The sequence below is a fragment of the Leuresthes tenuis genome, unplaced genomic scaffold (assembly GCF_036924035.1).
Source record: "Leuresthes tenuis unplaced genomic scaffold, fLeuTen1.0.hap1 SCAF_17, whole genome shotgun sequence".
NCBI lineage: Eukaryota > Metazoa > Chordata > Actinopteri > Atheriniformes > Atherinopsidae > Leuresthes > Leuresthes tenuis.
In genome coordinates this window covers 29,578,293-29,584,935 of record NW_027325371.1, presented here as the reverse complement: position 1 = coordinate 29,584,935, position 6,643 = coordinate 29,578,293, and the positions used below count along the sequence as shown (strand labels likewise).

At 40.3% G+C, this 6,643-nt stretch overlaps 1 non-coding gene and 1 pseudogene across 1 annotated transcript; both read right to left on the bottom strand.

Annotated features, from left to right (window-relative positions):
• Window positions 1–3,996: 3,996 nt before the first annotated feature.
• On the bottom strand, window positions 3,997–4,180 carry LOC140274088 (U2 spliceosomal RNA). The gene has a single exon (XR_011908081.1). It is a non-coding gene; the product is annotated as a U2 spliceosomal RNA (small nuclear RNA).
• A 308-nt stretch (window positions 4,181–4,488) lies between these two features.
• Window positions 4,489–4,595, bottom strand: LOC140274355 (U5 spliceosomal RNA; annotated as a pseudogene).
• Window positions 4,596–6,643: the final 2,048 nt, after the last annotated feature.

Here is a 6,643-nt window from a genome sequence, read left to right as displayed (position 1 = left end):
CTCTCCCGCTTATGATCATGTGCAGTTTGATATTCGAAAATTTTCTTTCATGTTTTCTAGCAATTATTGATGGACATTCAGACCGTCTTGCAGCTGAACACCTCCGCTCCCACTTTTGATGGTGTATAGTCGGGCTTTCGAGCCTTTTCTTCCCCGGTTTTTACAAATTATGGTTGGACATTCAGACCTTCTTGCAGCCGAAAACCTCCACTCCCTCTTTTGATCATACATTGTCGGGCATTCGCACCTTTTCTTACCCGCTTTTTACAAACCATGGTCGGACTTTCACACCTTTTAGTAGCCGAACAACTCCGCTCCTGCTATTGATTGTGTACAGTCGGGTATTTTAACCTTTTCTTACCCGCTTTTTACCAACTATGGTTGGACATTCACACCTTCTTACAGCAGAACACCTCCGCTCCCTGTTTTGATTATGTATGGTTTGACATTCGCACCTTCTCTCACCCGCCTTTTACTATGGTCGGCCATTCACAGCTTCCTCTCCACCATACTTGTATGGTGGGATATTCACACCCACTTGCATCCGAAGACCTCCGCCCCCACTTTTGTTGATATTTAGTTGGTCATTTGCACCTTACCCGCTTTTGGCAAACTATGGCCTTCTTGCAGCCAAACACCTCTGATCTCGCTTTTGATGATGTAAGGTTGGGCATTCAGACCTTGCTTCACCTGCTTTTCACCAAATATAGTCGGACATTCACACCTTCTTGCAGCCGAACACTTCCGCTTTTAGTGTTCTATGAGGCATTCACATATTTTTTTTCACCGTATTTTATAGATTATGGTTGGAAATTCTCACCCACTCTCATTCGAAGACCTCTCCTCCCGCTTTTGTTAATATATAGTCGGGCATTCGAACCTTTTCTTACCCGCTTTTTACAAATTATGGTCGAACATTCACTCCTACTTGCAGCTGAATACTTCCGCTCCACCTTTTAGGTATGTATGGTTGGCATTTGCACCTCTTTTTATACTGATTGCTGAAGATTAAGTTGTTCTTTCTCAAACTACAAATTTTTTTTAATTGTTGAAACTTGATTTGAAGTGGATAAATAAGGAGGACAAACAGTTTTAAGTCAGGCTGATAGAAGGAATTAATTTTATAGCAAAATCTGTATTTCGTCATATGTCGAGAGATGCTTATTTCTGAAGAAGTTCTTTCTCATTCTACAAAGTACAACGTTGTTTATCGTTGAAACTTGATTAGACATGAATATATATGAAGGACAAAGCAGTCTTAACTTGGTTTGAGTTAATGAATTCTTTTTATAGGAGAATCCGAATTCGTGCATAACTCATAAAATAGAGCTTATTTTCGGATTCCTGAAGAATGAGTCTGGTTCTTTCTCATAATACAAAGTTTGTTGTTTATTGTTGAAACTTCATCAGAAGTGAGGAAATAAATGAATGCCTATGAACAAATGTGGGATCTAAACTCTAGTGCTTCCTCTAAAATAATTTCCTTTCTCAATTTAGAAATGTGTGTGTGTAAGTCACAACACCCGTGACACCAAAACGGCTTTCTTTTCTCTACACTCTGCACTATGAGCACACACACCAAATCAGAAAGGCTTTTTTTCTCTCTTTTCTACATTATGGACTGTGGGGACACAAAACCGCTCTCTCTCTTTTTTTTTTTTTATCGTGTGCCAGGGCGTTGTCTCACGTATTAGATTATGCTTAAGATACGAATGGGTTTATCAGTCACATCAGAATCCATACATACTGATCCTCCCGTAATAAAATGGTCGGATCTTATCAAACACACTTTGTTTCTTGTGACAATCAAGTCAGCGAAACAGCGTATACACGTCAAGACACTGAATCAAGTTTGCCACAAGAACTCATAAGTTTGGCAGTATTGCTCTGCCGTCAGCAATCATACACCCATTTTATTTTCGTGAGACATGTGCAAACACCTGTTCATCTACTGTTCTATCACTATGAATTAGTGATCTATTATCAATAAGGATACTTCTACAACTACTATCAAAGTATGTCCGGACTTCTTATGTTGTCAGTTGCTATATATGAATAAGTGGGTAGCTACTGACAAGCATTAAGCATGTCACACAGCCCAAACATATAACATTTCAGGACACACCACACAGTTAACAACCACAGTGAAGTGTCAAAGCCCAAACATGTAATGAAAAAATGAAAGGTATGACCTTTTAGAAGATATACAGCTTTACATGCTAGGGCAACCTTTAGTTGTAGGAGGGGATTTTAACTGTATCTTGAGCAGGAAAGATAGAAAAAGAGCAGGGGTAGATTTTAAAGTGGATAAGACTTCGATTTTACTTCAGGGCATATGCAGGGATTTTAAGCTTACTGACTGTTTTAAAACCATGCATCCCAGAGAGGAGGGCTTCACCTGGTTTAGTCATGATGGCACCAGAGACTCTCGCATTGATTATTTCTTTACTAGAGATTGCCCACCCACTGATGTTAGATTAACCCCTGTTTTCTTTTCAGACCACCTTATGCTCTCCTGCACCCTTTCACCCCCTTCTGGTGTGACGGTAGGAAGTGGTCTGTGGAAACTCAACTGTTCCCTGTTGGAGGATGAAATCATAGTCAGTCAGTACAGGGAATGTTATAAAGAGTGGCAGACCCTTCAAGACCTCTACGAAACACATGCACAATGGTGGGAAATGGTGAAGGAAACGACCCAGACTTTTTTTAAACAGCAAGGTAAACGTAAAAAAAGGAAAGAGAATAGATGTATGATGGGACTACATAAACGCTTACAGCGCTACTTTAAACTAAATCAGTGTGGCATAGACTTTAAAGAAGAAATCAAAGATGTCAAAAAGGAAATGTCAGTTTTAGCAGAAATAAAGAGTAAAGGAATTTTTGTAAGAAGCAGGGAGCAGGAAATTGAGGAAGGTGAAAAAGAAAGAAAGTTATAAATAAAAAGGAGTGTATTCAAAATCTAAAAAGAGAAGATGGGTTTTTAACAAAATCCACACAAGAGATGATTGAAACTGTACATACCTTTTATAGTAACATGTACAAAGAGAAACCAGTGCACTTGGAAACATAGGCAGAAATCTTAAAATTCGTTGACAAAACCGTAAAAGAGAATGCACACTTGACACAGAATTTTACTGCTTTAGAGTTAAAAAAATGCCTAACAGGTTTTAAGAGAAGTCGAGCTCCGGGTTTAGACGGGCTTCCTGCAGAATTCTATCTGACCTATTGGGACCTTTTATCATCAGACATTTTAGATGTTTTTAAAGATTTTGAAAAACTCGACCGACTGCCTGACAGTTTTAGAGTGGGAATAGTGACTCTACTTTATAAAAAAAATGATAAGACTGACCTAAAGAATTGGAGGCCCATCACACTTTTAAACTTTGACTGTAAACATTTTAGCAAGGTTTTAGCGACACGGATGTCCTCTGTTTTAGAGGAGGTAATTCACCCAGACCAAGGTGTGCCATCTCAGGGAGACAACTCACCGACAGCCTCGTACTGATTCGAGACATCATTGATTACGCTAGAGACAGAAACACCCGGCTTGTCATCTTAAATTTAGACTTTGAAAAAGCATTTGATCGGGTCTCGCATCAATATCTCTTTCAGGTGTTGCAGCCATCGAAAAGGGCCCGATTGTTCCTACTTGGTGAGCTTTGCTTGGTTGAGACGCTTGCCCCCCCCCCTGCTCCTCGGCTGACCAAGTAGAAACAATCTATTCGATGGCTGCCTTGTCTTTTACTCTGTGCAAAAGACAAGGCAGCCACAAACACCACGGGAACACCGTATTGAGGCTTTGTTCTGACCACTCATTCGGTGTCGCGTTTCTTTCAAGCAATTCTCCCGGTTAGCCCGCACTCGGCTCGCTCCCAGAGCCGTGTTAAAGTCCACTTCGCATTCACTCTCTTTTCTCAGCAGATTAAAAGAAAGTTTCATCTTGGGCTCCCTGAAACTTCCATCCTACACCGCTGTTTGCTTTTTCACAAGAGCAGAGGAGAGCGCACCGTTCCCAGCGGCACTGCAGTACCGGGTCGAGGCTTGGAGTGAACGGAGCAAGCTTCTTTTTCAACTCCTATTCTTAAAAATCCATTTAATATGTTGTCCTCGTATAGAGGACATATTAAACTGATAAGAACAGATACTACACTTGATCTTAGCCAAAAGGCCGAGAAGCGATAACTGTCCACTGTTTCAGGTCCGAGGGCCCTTGCTGGCACAATGCGCACTTGTAGCAGTGTTCTTTTTATGGCCATAGGTGGCCAGAGTGTCACGTTGCACCTCCGCCCACCCGCTGCACTGAGCACTCTTCAGCCCTTTTAAATGGTATAACTTTGCACTCCCGCATGCTCCAGCAAGCACCATTCAAGCAACAACTTTGCACTCCAGCTTCGAACATCGGCACAGTCGCAACAAGTAAGGCGACTCTACTCAGAGAAGTCACTCTGCAAAGTAGCAAGATTTCTTTTGCACAGACAGAAAGGGCTTCACCCGCAAAGGTAAAGCCTGCCAATAATAGAAACAACTCATTAGTGCTGCTCTCCACGGAAGTAAAAGGCGAAAGACTTGTATGTTATGAAGAGAAACCAGAGTACGATTATCCGTCACTGCGGGAGCAGGGCATCAGGCGTGGTGAGCTTTGCTTGGTTGAGACGCTTGGTTGAGTCGATGGCTGCCTTGTCTTTTACTCTATGCAAAAGACAAGGCAGCAACAAAAACACCACGAGAATCCCGTATTGAGGCTTTGTTCTGACCGCTCATTCAGTGTCGCGTTTCTTTCAAGCAATTCTCCCGGTTAGCCCACACTCGGCTCGCTCCCATAGCCGTGTTAAAGTCTACTTCGCATTCACTCTCTTTTCTCTCTTGGGATTGGGATTGGGATTTTATCTATAAAATGAATTCCTTCACTCAAACTATGTTAAAACTGCTTTGTCGTTCATATTTACCATGTCTAGAAAGATTTATACAAAAAAAACAACGTTGTACTTTGCAGTAAAAGAAAGAGCAAATCTAAAGTTTCAGGAATCCGAGAATAAGCTTACTTTCATGAGTGCTTCACGATTTCGGATTTTGCTATAAAATGAATTCCTTCACTCAAACTAAATTAAAACTGCTAAACCGCTAATCTGTTACATGTAAGGCAGATGTCAAATTCACCGAAATAGGATCTAAGGGTATTCGGCCAATCGAGCTGTAGCAGCTTCGGTAAAAGAGTATAAGTTGAAGAGTTTGTGAATAAAGGTGTGCGCACACATAGTGAACTGTAGGAAAATAGGCAGGGAGCAATGCCGGCTGGGGTATATGTTCTTGTATGTTGTCTGACTGTTTGATTTGAATGTGTTGTGTAAGTGTCCTGTTGAATGTTTGGGCTTTGACACTTCACTGTGGTTGTTAACTGTGTGGTGTGTCCTGAAATGTTATATGTTTGGGCTGTGTGACATGCTTAATGCTTGTCAGTAGCTACCCACTTATTCATATATAGCAACTGACAACATAAGAAGTCTGGACATACTTTGATAGTAGTTGTAGAAGTATCCTTATTGATAATAGATAAACTAATTCATAGTGATAGAACAGTAGATGAACAGGTGCCTGCACGTCTCACGAAAATAAAATGGGTGTATGATTGCTGACGGCAGAGCAATACTGCCAAACTTATGAGTGCTTGTGGCAAACTTGATTCAGTGTCTTGACGTGTATACGCTGTTTCGCTGACTTGATTGTCACAAGAAACAAAGTGTGTTTGATAAGATCCGACCATTTTATTACGGGAGGATCAGTATGTATGGATTCTGATGTGACAGATAAACCCATTCGTATCTTAAGCATAATCTAATACGTGAGACAACGCCCTGGCACACAATCAAAAAAAAAAAGAGAGAGCGGTTTTGTGTCCCCACAGTCCATAATGTAGAAAAGAGAGAAAAAAGCCTTTCTGATTTGGTGTGTGTGCTCATAGTGCAGAGTGTAGAGAAAAGAGAGAAAAGAAAGCCGTTTTGGTGTCACGGGTGTTGTGACTTACACACACACATTTCTGAATTGAGAAAAGAAATTATTTTAGAGGAAGCAGTAGAGTTTAGATCCCACATTTGTTGATAGGCATTCATTTATTTCTTCACTTCTGATGAAGTTTCAACAATAAACAACAAACTTTGTATTATGAGAAAGAACCAGACTCATTCTTCAGGAATCCGAAAATAAGCACGAATTCGGATTCTCCTATAAAACGAATTAATTAACTCAAACCAAGTTAAGACTGCTTTGTCCTTCATATTTATTCATGTCTAATCAAGTTTCAACGATAAAAACGTTGTACTTTGTAGAATGAGAAAGAACTTCTTCAGCAATAAGCATCTCTCGACATATGACGAAATACAGATTTTGCTATAAAATTAATTTCTTCTATCAGCGTGACTTAAAACTGTTTGTCCTCCTTATTTATCCACTTCAAATCAAGTTTCAACAATTAAAAAAAAATTGTAGTTTGAGAAAGAACAACTTAATCTTCAGCAATCAGTATAAAAAGAGGGCAACAAAAGGTGCAAATGCCAACCATACATCACTAAAAGGTGGAGCGGAAGTATTCAGCGTCAAGTAGGTGTGAATGTTCGACCAAAATTTGTAAAAAGTGGGTAAGAAAAGG